At 34.2% G+C, this 16763-nt stretch overlaps 2 pseudogenes; both read right to left on the minus strand.

The window, feature by feature from the left end:
- Positions 1 to 2059: 2059 nt before the first annotated feature.
- Positions 2060 to 2815, minus strand: LOC149770932 (uncharacterized; annotated as a pseudogene).
- A 13229-nt stretch (positions 2816 to 16044) lies between these two features.
- Positions 16045 to 16763, minus strand: LOC149770933 (uncharacterized; annotated as a pseudogene).

Raw genomic sequence — 16763 nt, forward strand, 5'->3', positions numbered from 1 at the left:
TCTCAAAACTGAGCAGAAAGTTGGAGTGAGAGAGAAAAAGAAATAGGGATGGATGAAAACCTTAAACTTGAACTCACACGAGGCAAAATACAAAAATATTTGCTTCATCGTAACGATATGTGTTGACTTTCCTTGGGATTAATCTACACTGTTTATATAATCCATTAATATAAATGAGGTAACCCTGTCGACATTATCCGGTGAGTTTCTCGGTTACGAGGTACACATGCTGTGATGTATTTAATATTTTCATGCTGTTATTGTGTCAAAAAACATATTATAATGTTCCAACAATTGCGTATCATAAGTTAAATATGAAAATGTCCAAAGGAAACCACCCCCTTCTTCTCTCTCTCTCTCTATCTCTCTCTCTCTTTCTCTCTCTCTCTCTGGAACAAGATAGAGGTGAAAATCTATTTAAGACGAGCGTAGAGGATTTTTGTTTGTGTCATCCCACGATGTATCTGGACTTACTAATGATAGTAAACCTTACGTCAAACCGACCACAGGATAAGAGGGAGAGAGAGAAAGAGTTCGAGAGATACAGAAAGAGAGAGACAGAGACAAACAGACGGAGAGTTTTAAAGTCAAACTTACCACAGAGAGAGAGAGAGAATTTTATGATCGTTAGTCCTGTTCTCAAAGCAGAATAATACATTAGATCAATTGTACATATATTAAAATATTTGAATTACCTCTTTTTGGTTAGTAATTTTGCTTAGTTTCTTATTCCACGCTAATTTCCATGCGTAAGGTACGTGAATGACTAACGTTGATGTGAACTGCGCAGACAACCATATGCTTGTAGTGTTCTACTAACTTCACTGAATCAATCTTTCAAGTTTAAATCATAAGTTTATATTATGTTGAGTTAATCAATGTGAAGAAAATTAGAAACTCAAATGAGAAAAGAATCAACTAAGAAATATGCAAGGTAATCGTGAATAGCCACAAAAGGCATACAACTGCATTTTGTAGCAACCCACACTAGGCAAGGATGTACGGAGTTCATTCACTCGGTCAATACACGTTTGAATTTAGTAAATCTGAACTGTATTCATTGGGAAAATATATCCATTTCTATGTGATATAAATAAAATATAAGTATACTATGTATGCTGTATTAATGATATACTATTCGTTGTATAACATTTTCATTAAAAGGAAACTCGGCGTGCCTCGCTTACTTTTAATGAAAAATGTATACATCTGGTTTTATATCATTAACGCAACATACGTAATATATACAAAAATAACAAGACAAAAAGATGCCGATGTGTGATAAAGTATTTGTTTTGGTTTAAATCTTACGTTATGGGATTTTCTTCTGTTGAACTCGTAAAACTTAATATCAGAATCGTTGTAATTTATAAATCAATGTACACTAATATTGTAATAACTGACATGGCGGACCAATAGTACATTTAAATGAGCACTGCATTTAAGTGAACCCATGTGATTCGAAATCAGATCTATTTGTAACAGTTGTGACTGATATTAAACAACTGCTGAACCCAGTCTAATTCGTTTAGTTTTCATTTGACAATGTTTTCTACATAGGGAAAATTCAGCCTTACATTGGCCATCGATGTGTCAACACTGCAAGTGTCGTTTAAGTCTCATTAACATCTGGTCCTGGCGATGGCGTTTTTTGCAAAAAAGCTCACTAGATTGTCAAAGTTCCATTAATTCGAGTGCTTTATGCATGGATATACGTGAAATTTAAAGTGTTTTAAAACATGCTTATAATTTTCAGTTATATCAGGATAAAGATATTTATTCGTAGCATCTCAAGAGCGGAGTATAACATTCTTTCCCAAGTGAATGTTTGCCTACATTTACTTAAATATTTCACTCATTGATTCAGTCCCATTTTACGTCAAGAATCGTTCACTTTAAAACATTTGGCAGTACTTTCATCACAATTGCAGTCAAAGTAGAATATAAACTCGTGGCAATATTATAATTGTGTGTGTCAGAGAGAGACAGAGACAGACAGACATACTGACTGACAGACAGAGGAAGTGAGATAATCGAAATAAAATAGTGATAAAGCCAATTTAGTGTCTTCGATCAAATATGTTTATTGATGTAGTATGTACAAATACTGCTAATCTAGTAATCGAGATATGGAGTCATATTCCTTTCGCTCTCTTGTCAGTCCTTGGATCATTTTATTTGTCTTAATATCTGTAAAAAGGAACAAATTTAGAGCATTTTCGCAAGCTCACTTGCCCAAACAATACAATATTGATAAAATATTGATATTCATCTTGACGAAACGACGTTATGGCTACTTCGAATTGTAAGCACAAAGACATGTAATGAGTCAGTAGAAATGAAGTGGATAAGCTAATGGTTAAATTGTAAAAATGTCCTCATACCGTAACATGTAACAGACTTATCAAGGATGACTAATATTTATTCTTACTTTTTATGGTGTCTACTGTAACCGTAATCAAACTTAGGAAAGTGGTGTCCAAATCCCCAGTTGTATCCCCTGAGTACACCACCTAAGTACGATCCGTATCCACCATATCCACCAGCTAATCCAAAGCCGTATCCACCTAATCCACCATATAATCCATATCCTCCATATCCACCATGTCCAGGATACCATCCATATCCACCATATCCAGGATGCCATCCATAGCCACCATATCCGCCGTTGCCACCATAACCTCCATATCCACCATAACTGCCATATCCGCCACCAAACGGATAGGTAGCAATGGCAGCACCTACTAAGCAGGCTACAAGAACAATTACGGCCTTCATTTTCCTCTGCAAAATGAAAAGTAAGTTCAGAAAATAACAGTTAGCGTTTAATGTTTTGTATGGGAGCGTAGTTTAGACGGTAAACAGAAAGCAAGTTGATGTTACATTTTCTGACATTTTCAATGAATAAAGACCGGGCGTGAATGCATATTATTTGAATTGTACGGTGGTGACAAAAGTTTCAATTGTACACTAGAAACGAGAAAATAAATACAGTTTTAATTTTGAAGATTAGGCTCTCGCTCATACGGGATTTCACTGGCAACCTTTGATTTGTAAACAAAGTACATCCTATACCGTCTCCAGATTGCAAAATATATACGTTCCAAGTTTAGGAGTGGCGCTTTAGGGCGATTGACTGTGCAACGTCTTATGGAAACACACATTCATATCCATATTTGTAATACTGTGATGCTTGAAAGTAATTGTGTGAGCTGTTCGTATACATTATCTTGAAAAAGGAATAAAGGCGATGGTTGCGAAAGGCCGTATGACCTTTATATGGAAACTTAATGGCGTTTTCAAAAGTGACTTACACTGACAACTATGATTCAGTTTTATTCTATGTTCTATCTTACGATACATAAACTCTAAACATGGCGTAAAAGAGAGTAGATTCACCTGACAGTGAATTGTTATTTTGTGTGACGCAGTGTAATAACTTAGATCAAACCATGGAAAGGTCCACTATGTGAATGATTGCCACAACGTTTCGTGATGTTAGGCAGTATGAAGAATGATACCCAAGTGGACAATAAAATAATTTTCAAACCGGATATTTAAATAAAACATGATTTGGATTTAGGATCACTTTTTTCGGTTCGGTTCTATGAGTAATATATTTTATATCATCTATTTGTCTATACATGAAATTAAAACAAATTAATTAATTGTAAAGATTGGTTGTCATATATACGCATGTATATCTCTTAAAGACAATATGGTTATACATATATTACCGATAATGTGGTTCTTCTTGTAGAACATATTGTTTTCGTTACAAAATTAAACTGTTTCGCAGTTAGCTGGTATGTAAAATTGATATACTACCAAAATTAGAGACCCTTTGTATGATCCCCCAAAAAGACTTGAATGCTGCTAATAGAGAAAAAACAAAAATAGGAGAGCATGAATATAACTGAAACGTATCTTGCGTCCAGAAATGATAATTCAAATGTATACAAGCTCATGTCTCCACATTCGGAAATTGTAAGCATGGCATAAGTTAAAAGAACCATGCGTGGTGTATAGGTTATTAACGAACGATAATTTGTATGTCGCATACAATCACTTACCTGGATGACAACAATGTCAAGCAAATTTTGAAGTAGGATCAGAAATTGTGACACCAGTCTGGCAAATGCCTGTGCTGAATCGTCGAATATGCAGTCCTTTTATATCCTTATTTTGCATGCATGTTAACTTAAGTGAACACGATGATTGATAGTTAATACATTCAGCAAATTAAATAATTGATGACTAAGAAATACCAGAAAACGTATTTTGTTTATGTTGTTTAATTGTATGGATGTAAATTTCCGTTTGCAATGCAGACATGTTTGTGTTTACAATTATGAAAAAATAATCTATGTGATGGATTTGATAAATCATTTTTTATGCATTTTCCACTTAATATTTTCAAGCAACATTTTGACAAATTTAATTCATACAATGTCTCGATCTATCATGAAGAATTTCCAAAATGGAATATATTTGAATTCTATATACTTTATTTAAAATTACATTTGTCAGTAGATTGTACCTGTTAAGCACTGTCTATTAAATTGTCGTGTCGCCTAACAGTGTTACGTTGGGGCATGTTAATGTTGGTACCTCTCTTCCATATATGTAAAACGTTTCTTAAATTCGTAATATTATTTTCTTTCAGCGGTCACATTCCAAGCAAACTTAGTAAAGTAAACACCAATGAGAGAAAAATGTTTGTTTAGAGGTGTAAAGATCATGCACACGCTTCTTGAAAATAATTTTCAAAATCTTATTTCAAAGTACCAGGTAAGGCATTCAATTTTGTCTGAATAATTCTACACGTACGATATGATTCCATTTGTAAGCGGATTGTTTTTTTTTTATTGTGTGGATACATGAACAATGATTGTGTTAATAGTGAAAATATACTGTTCTTTTCCTATTGATTGATTGTGTTAATAGTGAAAATATACTGTTCTTTTCCTATTGATTGATTGTGTTAATAGTGAAAAAATACTGTTCTTAGGGCCGAGAGAAAACCAATCCTATTGGTCGATTGATGAATCATCGCAGCCTATTACAGATCTGTGTCCTATGAATGATTAGAACCGATCAGAATAAACCAGATATTAAATCATTTATGTATATAATACAATTATTGCATAAATTGTGATCATACGTTTGATATATTGCAAGTAAATGTAGGAAGCGTAGAACCTGCATGATTTTGCTCTAACCAGTTGTTTATTATGACTCAAAGTATACTCTACTTAGAAAGCATGTGATCTAGTTTTGATCATCACGATATTACATGATGTAATAATAATTTCTATCAAAGTGTTGTATTTATTCCATGATTATGGATCGATTATTGTCCTTGTAGTTTGGCTTCGATGCAACACTTTATTTAAATAACGTAAACCTTTATTGGCGGATTAGTTCATCGTAATACTTGATACAAATAGCTTGTGGTAAATCATAATCAACTCATTTCGTAAAAACATATCACATGTACACTCATCTAGAATACGCTTTATACAAAATGCGAATAGACTATTACTCCTGATGCCATGCTATCACTAAACAATGGTAACACAGTGTGTACCGATGGTACCTATCTTAGTGTTGGAGAGACACCTCCGAATCTGGCACTCTTCATTTCAAATTCACACAGTGAATGGTATTTTATTCTTCCAAACTTTTAAAAGCAAACATGTGTCGAAATGTGAGTAAAGAAAGCTAAACTAAAACAAAACAATAAAACAACTCTCCCAACGGTGGTGTACAATTTTTTTTAACATGGAATCACAAAAAACTTGTCAAATCCAAAGTATTAAAAGTTTGTTTTGTCTTGGGTAGGTCTTCGAATAATTCAGCTTCGTAAATCAATATTTTTAGTGAACAAGGATGAACTCTGGCCCATTGTTTTGGAGTTCACTTTTTAATTAACACGTATCACGTGTACTTTTTGTAATACAAAAATGGGTACCTTATACTGTACCTATCACTCCTATGACCTTTCATGAATATTATACTTATTTGTGAAAGGTGTGTTTATGATCAATAATTAACCACGCTCTTCTTGAAACGGCACATTTTTGTCTCATAGTTAATTCCCCGTTGGTGGTTCTCCTGCTCCGCCCACTTTATTGTTTTAATAACTATATGCTATTGTAATGTCTTTCACTGTAGTCTTGTATTCAAACCTTCCTCTTGAACATTTAAACGCGGATATTAATTAATGTGTTGCTTTTTGAATTCTGACGTTGAGGCCAAATGCGTGCAAACAATGAACCTGTGTCACTATAGTATTATTATGTAACCACATATCTTCGTTATCTGCAATGAATACCAACTAGTTAACAAATCTTTTAGAGTATCAATCTTATGCTCGGTAAACCCCCTCCTGCCTTGATTTGGTCGTCATTCGAGATTCAGTACGGCTATATTTCAGCGGCCACGTGTTCTACTTATAGCGCGAACACTAATGCAACTATCGCTATTACTTCAACCCTAACTCAGCTACTACTGCAAAGAATGTATAAGTAAATGTAGGCAACACATGCACTTGGGAAAAATGTTATACTCCGCTCTTGTGATGCTACGAATAAATATCTTTATCCTGATATAGCTGAAAATTATAAACATGTTTTAAAACACTTTAAATTTAATGAGACTTAAACGACACTTGCAGTGTTGACACATCGATGGCCAATGTAAGGCTGAATTTTCCCTAAGTAGGAAACATTGTCAAATGAAAACTAAACGAATTAAACTGGGTTCAGCAGTTGTTTAATATCAGTCATAACTGTTACAAATAAATTTGATTTCGAATCACATGGGTTCACTTAAATGCAGTGCTCATTTAAATGTACTATTGGTCCGCCATGTCAGTTATTACAATATTAGTGTACATTGATTTATAAATTACAACGATTCTGATATTAAGTTTTACGAGTTCAACATAAGAAAACCCCATAACGTAAGATTTGAACCAAAACAAATACTTTATCACACATCGGCATCTTTTTGTCTTGTTATTTTTGTATATATTACGTATGTTGCGTTAATGATATAAAACCAGATGTACACATTTTTCATTAAAAGTAAGCGAGGCACGCCGAGTTTCCTTTTAATGAAAATGCTATACAACGAATAGTATATCATTAATACAGCATACATAGTATACTTATATTTTATTTATATCACATAGAAATGGATATATTTTCCCAATGAATATAGTTCAGATTTACTAAATTCAAACGTGTATTGACCGAGTGAATGAACTCCGTACATCCTTGCCTAGTGTGGGTTGCTACAAAATGCAGTTGTATGCCTTTTGTGGATATCGCATAACGTAGATACATTTCTTTAGAAATGATATAAAATCCCGTCTAGCATTTAAGGTCGAATTTCATGGGTTGTTATAAGAAGCGATTGTAATAAAAGTAATCCATAAATATTACAAATCTCAAATAAATTGAATTCGTTTATCACCCAGAACATGTATGATGATGAAAGTTCAAGCACTAATATTTTGTCAGGATTGACTATCACCTCTGAATTTCATCTCAAATATTAATATTACGACCTATGATAAGATCCAAATACCCTAATACTTTTGGATTTGTATAACTAGAAAGTGATTCATATGAATACATAAATAAGACAACGAATTTTAAGAATTCACATGTTATCGGTTTGAAAACTTTACATATATATATATATATATATATATATATATATATATATATATATATATATATATATATATATATATATATATATATATATATATATATATATATATATATATATATATATATTTAATACAATACAATAAATGGTGAGTTACCAATCACTGAACTGGATGCTAAAACCATGTTTACTATTTTCGAAATATGTGTGAATCAGTGACATGATCATTAAAACGCGTCATCCTATCTACTTCTTCATCTATTGAATTATTTAGTACTGACCTTTATTTCATTTAAAATAAACATTTAATTCAAAGAAGTAACAGTATTAGAGACTGACGCGCATTGTTTCAGGATCTTGAGGAAAAGCAATGTTTCTATCACGCGATTTTCCCATTCGCTATCGTGTTTTCCTGGCTTGTATTATTGAGTAAGGTATATAGTATGTTGTCCTTGCCTGTGCGGGGTCATGCAAATTTATTCTTCTGCGAGAAGTCATGTTCCACTCAAGATTCGATCTTATCATCTGATTAATAGAACTAAATGCATAATACTTGCATCTAGTGTTATTGGACATTATTTCATGATTCCTGTCTAGCACTGACCAATGCATTAGTTTGCCTGGGAAATAATTAAGAGGATTTCTTCAGTAACACTGATCGATGAATCCTTAGCTCATGTTTCTAAAGTTCAACCTTGTTTATAAATATTGATTCAAACTGAAAATTGGATCATGGTCACGTTTGCTAATTTGATGAAACATATAGTTACGAAGAGACCAAATTTGAAAGCACAGTAAGGTCCTTATGCTGTCTTATATTTTGAAACGAATATTTTTTAAAACGAAAATATCAATACCTTAATTAAAAACACTAGAGTTGTATTTTAGGAGATAAATGAATTCAGTTTAATGACGTGGTCTTTTTGGAAAAATGGAGCAGAAGTTTCAATACACATCATTTCCATATTTACAAGTCTTTATGGGTAGTTCTTTTCAATCTAATATGGTTATTAGGTTACAAATCACAAGTAGTCTCTTCATTGATATCAGGCGCGAGCTACTTAACATATTACATAGTCACGTGTCAACTTTTCACACTGTGCTGTAATGCAATGTATCCACAATTTCTTGAGATAATGGCTAAATTCTTCACAGGAAAATACTTTCTGTCTTGGCCTTCCTCTGCTAAAATCCATGCATATGTGAATGCAAGGGAATGAAACGGCATAGCAGCGCAATCCTGGTTAGATGGTGTTGTTTAAAATAGAAGCTGGCTATCGTACATTCCAGTGAAAAATACAATTGTCTCATCGAAAGAAAGAAACCGGATTTACAGTTTGGTATATCAGTGGAGACATATTTGTATGACATTTATCAAACACAAACTCTTTACACTAGGCTAAGTCAACGCTGTCCCTTGGTTCGCCTTTAGATTTTGGACCTAGTTTGGTTGCCTTTCTTTCGACATAATTCAGGTCATCGCTGTAGTCGTATCGCAATTGCCGATCAGAGGCTCGAGATATGCATAACTGCTGCTGGAGTAATTTAGATCAACCTGTAACCGTTCTTGAGGCAGCTCAGCCTAAGGGACCCAAGAAATGTTGGCATCATGGGTTTTGAGCTGTAGGCAGATTGTACGACCCTGCACTGTCAGATAGACATTGAGATTTTGAGTGGTGTAAAGATTCATCTCAAAAGAGAATGTTTTGGGGACGACTATTATCGCAGGGATGAAATGTTGCGTTGTCGTCTGCAACAGCGGAATGCCAATATATTAGTGTATGCATTGTAACTGCGAAAAATCCTTCTGAGACAATACTGTAGTTGTATATTCCATGAAACACTCATGTGGCTAGGTACGGGCCAGCCAGTACACCAAATGAGCTCATATTTTCCTATTTGAAAGCTAAAAGCAACAAACGTTTTGGACTGAGATAAATTTGGCCCGTCTCTATGAAATGTACATTTATCAATGTATGTTTTTACATGTAGATTTATCACTTTAATTGTATCAGATTTTGACATTTTTAAGTTTTATATGTCAACAAGAAAACCTTAGCCAGTCCCGATCTGCTAAATTTCCAAAGTGAAAATTTCATTGCATTTTTCGAAGTGGATACCTCATTGATTCCCGTCCATTTTTCACATATAACAATGCAGACCGTTTTATTTCTTGTAATGGTATACACGTCAATCTTTAATAAGGATATTGCAGAAATCAATCGTAATAATATACAACTTATTTGTGCAGGATTTTATCATCACAACTAATATTAGTCGAGAATCTGTTTTCTAAACTAAGAAACGTATCCAGAAACCATCAACATTAATAAAGAAATTCACTAATCTAATGCTATGAGAAAGAATGGTTTGTGAAACACAGTTTTGCCCTCTAGCGATATAAATAGTGCAAAAAGACTTTCAGTTGTGGCATTTTTTTAATGATCTACATAGATCAAATTGTAATTCAATGACATCTAACTAAGCTGTTTTGAAAATCCTCTCCAGTGTTTTGAGAAATTCTGATTAAAAAACAAAGAAATGAAAAGAAAGAAATTTGATACTGAAAATTGTAAGAAACATTTGTAATTAGAATAATCTGACACTTTTGTTTTTAAGCGTGTAATTTTCAACGAAATCAGAAACGCATATATATATATATATATATATATATATATATATATATATATAGCAAAATATCTGGCAACCTCAAGGAACGCGTCTTTTAGAAAAGACTTTGTTACCACCGTATGACCTAAATTTTTGTTAATCATGTATTAACGATGCGAGCACAATATATAGAAAGTGGTCTTAAAAAGGGACGGTTTAAATAACTAGTTTCTTTTCATGTGTGATGTTAAACGACATGCGTTAAGATATGAAATTAGTGGATATGATAATATTGCTAACACACTTAGCTGGTTCACCTTCTTGCTAGTTTATGTTTAAAAATTACTTTATGAGATGTTCATCCATTGAAATGGTAAAACTGAAGTCCATTTTCATCATAATTCATAAAACAGTGTGAACAAATTATTGTCGAAAACTGACATGAGTGACTAATGGTACATTTAAATGAGCGATGAATGGAAGTGGATCGTAATGACTCAAAATCTGCTCTTTTAGTGGTTCAAAACCAGATTTATTTACAAGAACTGTGACTCATATTAAACAGTTGTAGACTCCAATTTTAAACGTTGAGTTTTGATTTGGCCATGTTTTTAACTTAAGGAAAATTCAATCAAACATCGGCCCTCGATGACTGTAGTCCAGAGAGAGAGAGAGAGAGAGAGAGAGAGAAAGGATGGGGGTAGAGGAGTGGGATAATCGACATAAAATAATTATATAAAGCCCCTTTGTTTTCTTTGATCTATTATGTTTATTTTTGAAGTATGTACAAATACTAACATAACAAAAATTCTGATACGGCATCATTTTCCGCTGACAGTCCTCTCATGTTATGGGTATATTTGTTCCTAATATATGTCAAAAGGGAACACATTAAAAGCATTTGCACCAGACGACTGGCCAAAACAATACAATATCGATGATATATTTATATATATATCTTGAAGAGACTATGTGTGTGAATACTTCGAACTGTAAGCGCAACTAGATGTAATGACTCAGTAGAAATTGAAATAGACAAGCTAATGTGTAACTAGTAGAATGAGGCCGTGCTGTAACATGCTTTAGAATTGTTAACGTTGAAGATTAAATACCCTTACTTTATAGGATATCCACCATATCCACCATAACGTCCATATCCACCTTATCAACCATATCCTAGATTCCCACCATAGCCACCATAACCTCCGTATACTCCATAAGCCCCATATCCGCCGTAGCCACCTAACGAATGGGCAGCGACAGTAGCACCTACTAAGCAGACTAGAAGATAATTTGTAGTTGAATGTCTGAATCGCAGAACCTGTATCAATTTGTTGCGACCAGTTATGTATTGTGACTAACGTAAACTCCGCTTACAAAGCATATATAACATTTTTGATCATCGAGATCTGAAAGGACAGTTAAAACAAACTAAAACAAATTTGGATTTATTTCTTGAACATTCATCAATTACAGGCCTAGCATTTTGTCTCTGAGGCAAGTAATTAAATAACGCTACCCTTTATCGGTACCTTGATTAGCACTTGATGTGAGGCGCTTGTGACATACGATATTCTTTTCATTCCCTAATTTACAATGATATACAGCCAAATGCTTCCGAAATAAATGTAGTCAAACGTTACTAATTGTGGGTCACTGGGAATGAAAACGATACCTAAATTGTTTGATTGGCTCGAGATTTATAGATCATTGTATACGACCCTTGACTTGGGAATGGCGGAGAATAAGTGAGTTACAAAGGGAAGGAATTTTACTGTAAACCAGAAATGACGAAAATATATATTTGGATCTATGAATACATCTATGACAGAGTTTCTTGCTTTTTACGTAAAACAATGAATGGTTCAATTTGAAGCTGGCATTGTGTCATACATGATATGAATTGCATCACATAGGTCTTAGAAGTCATGGATGATGCAATCAAAAATAAGCTTACATCAATCTGCTGAACAAATTGCCCCACATCAGCTTCAGAAATCATACAGTGTCGTGCTCTCTTATTTGTCAGTGTTTGATGTTGCAAAGAGACCTATTTGCATTTTGCCAAAGTGAGCAGAGATGCCTAGTACTTGCGTAAACAATGCAGATAACTTTTGTTATGTTTGTGGTGAAGTGACTTTTGCATAACAAAAGCGCAGTATAACCACTATGGTTAAGACACATATCACCTTTATTTTGGCTGAAACCTTGGAGATCAGGACAAGAGGTGGGCCCCACACATGTGCTGCAACAAAGGGCAACATATCTTCGCCATTGCTTGAAGAGAAAAAGGAAAGCTATGTCGTTTGTGACCACCGTATATAGACCGCTCGTGTGGCCTAGTGGTTAGAGTGTCCGCCTTGGATGCTGGAGGTGTTGGGTTCGATCCCCCTAGTCGTACCAAAGACTTACAAAAATGGTACTAACAGCTGCCTCGCTTGGCGCTCAGTACTAAAGGTTATTGTTAGGACTGGTCAACCTGGTGTCAGAAAAATCTGACTGGGTGTCACATCTTGCTACATGCGTGAGACATGATGCCCTTAGTGCTAGGCATCACTATAAACTGCCACACTGCAGACATCGTAGCGAAATGACTGAAAAATTCTTAAAGATACGTTAAAAATCAAAACCACACACACAAACACATACACACACAAACACACACCAACATATATAAATATCAGACAGATCAGAAAGTGATATCAGTGGATTATATATGAGAGTGCTTGATAATTGTTGGCGTAATTACTATTCATTACAAATAATAATATCATGTCAATGTTTTGCACTCTGTGATGATTCGAAACCAGGTCCGCGATATCAACGGCACCAATTGCCTTGCCTGCCCATATTCAATCACGAGTAAGCACCCAGCACCAAAGCACCACAAATGATACGACATCATCTGTGTTATACATACTCGCATGCAGCAGACACACCGGCAAGACGACGAAGTAATTAATGTATGTATGTATCTATGTATGTATGTATGCATATGTATGCATGCATGCATGTATGTATGCATGTATGTATATATGTATGTATGTATGTATGTATGTATGTATGTATGTATAAATGTATGTATGTAAGTATGTATGTTGTATGCATGTATGTATGTATGTATGTATGTATGTATGTATGTATGTATGTATGTATGTATGTATGTATTGATGTATGAATTGATGTATGTGTGTGTTCATTCGTGCGTGTGTGCGTGTGTGTGTGCGTGCATGGTTGCATGACTGTTTGCATGTATGTATGTATGTATGTATGTATGCATGTATGTATGTATGTATGTATGTATGCATGTATGTATGTATGTATAAGTTTGATAGATAGATAGATAGATAGATAGATAGATAGATAGATAGATAGATAGATAGATAGATAGACATATATAATTATACTTTAACAATAATATGTTTTTTAAAGTGTTGGAATAAATCAAGTTGATATACGAATTTTATTGGCATTACAAAATGGGAATCGCCCATGGCGCAATAAAACGCATTTATAAACACACTCTCAACCGTGTGCTGTTCTTCCTAAATCAATGATGAATTTCTAAACATTCATCTTTATTGACGTACGAAAATAACGATACAATGTATGAATAATCCCCTTTACTAAATAAATTTAATATGGTTTACAATTTCAACGCAATCCTTTCTGCTTTCTGTTCCACCCTCCCGTCTCAAAACTGAGCAGAAAGTTGGAGTGAGAGAGAAAAAGAAATAGGGATGGATGAAAACCTTAAACTTGAACTCACACGAGGCAAAATACAAAAATATTTGCTTCATCGTAACGATATGTGTTGACTTTCCTTGGGATTAATCTACACTGTTTATATAATCCATTAATATAAATGAGGTAACCCTGTCGACATTATCCGGTGAGTTTCTCGGTTACGAGGTACACATGCTGTGATGTATTTAATATTTTCATGCTGTTATTGTGTCAAAAAACATATTATAATGTTCCAACAATTGCGTATCATAAGTTAAATATGAAAATGTCCAAAGGAAACCACCCCCTTCTTCTCTCTCTCTCTCTATCTCTCTCTCTCTTTCTCTCTCTCTCTCTGGAACAAGATAGAGGTGAAAATCTATTTAAGACGAGCGTAGAGGATTTTTGTTTGTGTCATCCCACGATGTATCTGGACTTACTAATGATAGTAAACCTTACGTCAAACCGACCACAGGATAAGAGGGAGAGAGAGAAAGAGTTCGAGAGATACAGAAAGAGAGAGACAGAGACAAACAGACGGAGAGTTTTAAAGTCAAACTTACCACAGAGAGAGAGAGAGAATTTTATGATCGTTAGTCCTGTTCTCAAAGCAGAATAATACATTAGATCAATTGTACATATATTAAAATATTTGAATTACCTCTTTTTGGTTAGTAATTTTGCTTAGTTTCTTATTCCACGCTAATTTCCATGCGTAAGGTACGTGAATGACTAACGTTGATGTGAACTGCGCAGACAACCATATGCTTGTAGTGTTCTACTAACTTCACTGAATCAATCTTTCAAGTTTAAATCATAAGTTTATATTATGTTGAGTTAATCAATGTGAAGAAAATTAGAAACTCAAATGAGAAAAGAATCAACTAAGAAATATGCAAGGTAATCGTGAATAGCCACAAAAGGCATACAACTGCATTTTGTAGCAACCCACACTAGGCAAGGATGTACGGAGTTCATTCACTCGGTCAATACACGTTTGAATTTAGTAAATCTGAACTGTATTCATTGGGAAAATATATCCATTTCTATGTGATATAAATAAAATATAAGTATACTATGTATGCTGTATTAATGATATACTATTCGTTGTATAACATTTTCATTAAAAGGAAACTCGGCGTGCCTCGCTTACTTTTAATGAAAAATGTATACATCTGGTTTTATATCATTAACGCAACATACGTAATATATACAAAAATAACAAGACAAAAAGATGCCGATGTGTGATAAAGTATTTGTTTTGGTTTAAATCTTACGTTATGGGATTTTCTTCTGTTGAACTCGTAAAACTTAATATCAGAATCGTTGTAATTTATAAATCAATGTACACTAATATTGTAATAACTGACATGGCGGACCAATAGTACATTTAAATGAGCACTGCATTTAAGTGAACCCATGTGATTCGAAATCAGATCTATTTGTAACAGTTGTGACTGATATTAAACAACTGCTGAACCCAGTCTAATTCGTTTAGTTTTCATTTGACAATGTTTTCTACATAGGGAAAATTCAGCCTTACATTGGCCATCGATGTGTCAACACTGCAAGTGTCGTTTAAGTCTCATTAACATCTGGTCCTGGCGATGGCGTTTTTTGCAAAAAAGCTCACTAGATTGTCAAAGTTCCATTAATTCGAGTGCTTTATGCATGGATATACGTGAAATTTAAAGTGTTTTAAAACATGCTTATAATTTTCAGTTATATCAGGATAAAGATATTTATTCGTAGCATCTCAAGAGCGGAGTATAACATTCTTTCCCAAGTGAATGTTTGCCTACATTTACTTAAATATTTCACTCATTGATTCAGTCCCATTTTACGTCAAGAATCGTTCACTTTAAAACATTTGGCAGTACTTTCATCACAATTGCAGTCAAAGTAGAATATAAACTCGTGGCAATATTATAATTGTGTGTGTCAGAGAGAGACAGAGACAGACAGACATACTGACTGACAGACAGAGGAAGTGAGATAATCGAAATAAAATAGTGATAAAGCCAATTTAGTGTCTTCGATCAAATATGTTTATTGATGTAGTATGTACAAATACTGCTAATCTAGTAATCGAGATATGGAGTCATATTCCTTTCGCTCTCTTGTCAGTCCTTGGATCATTTTATTTGTCTTAATATCTGTAAAAAGGAACAAATTTAGAGCATTTTCGCAAGCTCACTTGCCCAAACAATACAATATTGATAAAATATTGATATTCATCTTGACGAAACGACGTTATGGCTACTTCGAATTGTAAGCACAAAGACATGTAATGAGTCAGTAGAAATGAAGTGGATAAGCTAATGGTTAAATTGTAAAAAGGTCGTCATACCGTAACATGTAACAGACTTATCAAGGATGACTAATATTTATTCTTACTTTTTATGGTGTCTACTGTAACCGTAATCAAACTTAGGAAAGTGGTGTCCAAATCCCCAGTTGTATCCCCTGAGTACACCACCTAAGTACGATCCGTATCCACCATATCCACCAGCTAATCCAAAGCCGTATCCACCTAATCCACCATATAATCCATATCCTCCATATCCACCATGTCCAGGATACCATCCATATCCACCATATCCAGGATGCCATCCATAGCCACCATATCCGCCGTTGCCACCATAACCTCCATATCCACCATAACTGCCATATCCGCCACCAAACGGATAGGTAGCAATGGCAGCACCTACTAAGCAGGCTACAAGAACAATCACGGCCTTCAT

This window comes from Sinohyriopsis cumingii, unplaced genomic scaffold (assembly GCF_028554795.1).
Source record: "Sinohyriopsis cumingii isolate HCF-2022 unplaced genomic scaffold, ASM2855479v2 utg002203l, whole genome shotgun sequence".
In the NCBI taxonomy this organism is placed as follows: domain Eukaryota; kingdom Metazoa; phylum Mollusca; class Bivalvia; order Unionida; family Unionidae; genus Sinohyriopsis; species Sinohyriopsis cumingii.